Source organism: Centruroides sculpturatus, unplaced genomic scaffold (assembly GCF_000671375.1).
Source record: "Centruroides sculpturatus isolate CEXI.00-Female unplaced genomic scaffold, Cexi_2.0 scaffold52, whole genome shotgun sequence".
Taxonomy (NCBI): Eukaryota; Metazoa; Arthropoda; class Arachnida; order Scorpiones; family Buthidae; genus Centruroides; species Centruroides sculpturatus.
In genome coordinates, this window is record NW_019385745.1 from 609,732 (window position 1) to 612,845 (window position 3,114).

At 34.8% G+C, this 3,114-nt stretch overlaps 1 pseudogene; it reads right to left on the minus strand.

The window, feature by feature from the left end:
• Positions 1-250: 250 nt before the first annotated feature.
• LOC111641717 lies at positions 251-1,931 on the minus strand (annotated as a pseudogene).
• Positions 1,932-3,114: the final 1,183 nt, after the last annotated feature.

Consider the following 3,114-nt stretch of genomic DNA (forward strand, 5'->3'; position numbering starts at 1 on the left):
TATTAATTATTTGATGAAGCATAACAGAAATAATAGATCACCTAATTTATATTGCAATCAAATATCCTCAATTATATTGCAAAAAGAAAATACCATTAACATAGTATTTTTACTACACAATAAAAACCAAAAATGGAATCAACCACAACAGGTGATATAGTCAACACTACTGAATTTTAAAAAATTCTACCAATGATTTGATTTTCTTTAAAAAATAAATTACTTTTTCTCTAATATATTAAGCAGACAACAGTTTTATAATAAAACAGAAAGTAACAAGTAAAAGTAGACAACAATATTTTCAGAGACTGAGATGTTACTCAATTTGTGAAAATATATTAAAAGTGTGTTTGGTTTTTTAATTAAATGCTAGAAAACAAACTAACTTTTTCATAATACTTTTACATTCAGTCAGACATAATCTGTCTATCAGCTCCAAAAATACAAATTTTAAAAATTAATTTTGAGTATCAATTCATGAATACATATTTATTGACATAAAATTAAAAAATTAAATTTGATTTTTTTTATTTATAATATTCCATACACTAAGTTATGTCTGTCATAGTTTAGCAATCCAGACGGCCACACTTAAAACTATAATCTTTATTACAGTTGACCTTTGTTACAACTCGTCGGAGCAACAAGAACATAACATGTCATCCCCAAGTTGTAGGAACCAATTTACCACATGCTTCCCATGCTCATACTGCTGTCCCCTCTTGACCACAATCTCCACAGCTGCCCAGATCTAAATACATAGCATCCCCCCATGTAATGTAGTCTTCCATCCACACAGGGGTGTGCTTGGTTCAAATGGATCTTGATAGAAGATCACCAGGATGTGGCTTTTCAATAGTTTGTTTGCTTTCATCTGAGATCTTTGGGAATCATCACTTAATCTGGGTGCTTCTGAATCTTATTTATTGCTTGTAGAAGGCTCTGACATCATTGATGATGGAGAAAATTCTGGGTTGGGGATTTTTTGTCTGCCACCGTTATTGTCTCCCTGTGTCTCCTCAAAATACCTCTTGATGCTTCCTCAGATTATCAACTTGTTGTTTCTAAATGAGACCTTCTTTGGTTTGGATCCTATATGCCATCAGACCTATCACTTCCATCACTGGACCCATTTATTGTATGGAGAAAATCCTCGAGCATTCACTAGATCCAAAGGTGCAAACACTCAAATTCTTAAACAACTATGATCTGCTTGATTATCATCTTGCTTATCTCACATGGTTTCTGCAAAGTCCAGCTGTGGCTCATCCAAACAGGACTTTAAATGGTGGTTTATTAGTAACTCTGCTGGGGAGACGCCTATTACAGACAGCATTAGGAGTAGCATTTTAAGCCATTAAAAAAGATGCCAGTCTTCGATTTCAGTTATCGGAGATAATCTGTCACACTGAGTCCTTTGTAGTTTGGACCATCCTCTCTGCTTGCCAACAGGATGATGGGTGTCATGGTACAATTAAAATGTGATGGATTCCATTCCTTTGCAGAAACTCTTAAAATTCTGATCATGTAAATCCTGTTCCATTATCTGATAACACCACATCAGGAATTCTGTATGTGCAGAATAACTTTCTCAATGCATTGATTGCATATTTAGAATCAGTTGATTTAACCCTGATTATTTCAAGCCACTTGGAATACAAATCTATGACAATCAGGAACAAAGCGTCCGGAAAAGGACCAGCATGGTCAATATAAAGTCTTAACCAAGGTTTCTTTGGACAATCCCACGATATCACTGTTTTGGGAGGTGCTTGTCTAGATTGCTGACACATATCACAAGCACCTACTATTTCTTCTATTTGTTTGTCCATGCCTGGCCACCACACATAGCTGCATGCAAGAACTTTAGTCCAAACAATTTCTTGGTGAGCATCATGATGTGAAGTACCGGAAGTGGTTCGAAATTCATGCACAGAGAATGTTTTAATTTTGTATAAAAAAAATTTTAGTAATAATAATTATTCTTATAATAATGTAAAAGAAACCATCAAACACAAAATGAATATTTTATGTCCATATAAAGACATATCTGTATAAATTTCTAAGAAAAAACGAATTTCTCAGAATGAAACAATAGACGAATTTAAGTGCTCAGATCGAACATCTTTCATAGCAATCAAATTGTCAGTTGGTGTTGACTCACCCGCGATCTGGGCTCCGATCTCGTTACAATTCGTAACGAGGAGGGGGGACCAATTAGAGAGTGGGGGCAGAACGACATCGACCTATTGGAATGTTCGATCTGGGACCGAGAAAAAACTTATAAAAACCACACGAAAAAAGGAGGAGAGGTTCTTGGTTCTTAGTTCAGTGTGCTCCACTTCTGGATTTTTCCTGCGGTTCAACAACAGAAACTTGGTTGTCGTTCCAGATGAAGTTTTCGCCATCCTGTCCTGGTAAGTTTTACCAAGTGTATCCTGCTAGGAGAATCACCCCTTCAAGTTGTGCTGTGCACCCTGGAGTCTACATTTTCCTCATCATCTTCGCCAGAAGAAGAGAAGATCGTCGAAACGATTGAACTTTATTTACGAACTGATTCACTCTTTGGATAGGCCTTTTGCCGAAGTAAAACAGTAGTTATAAGCAAAATTTTTATCTACATATATAAAAATGAATGTATGTCTGTGTGTCTGTCCTTCATGCATTACCACACTGTTTATCCGATTGCCATGAAACTTTGAAAAGTTTTTTAATACACTCCCACGAAGGTTTCTGGCATAGTACATTTATCCTACAATAGATGGTACGCGTGCTTACGAGCATTTTACTGTGTGTTCGATCGATTTCAAATTTCCCCCACCAAAAAATATCTCTATATATGCATTTGTTATTTACAATATTTGTAATAATTTTTGTTTAATCACTTTATTTCAACTTTTTTTTGCTAATTATGTATTCACTCAAACTTTGTTAAAACCTTAACTGTATTCTGAACAACAACCAAAGTTGTAGGAGGAAATTCGCCTATTTTATCGATCTAAGGATCTCTCTTTTCCAAATTTTAATATCAAATCAAAATAATTTAAAAAGACAAATTACAATAAAACGGTTTATTATCCAACTATCAGAAATTTCACAACATGCCAAGGAAGA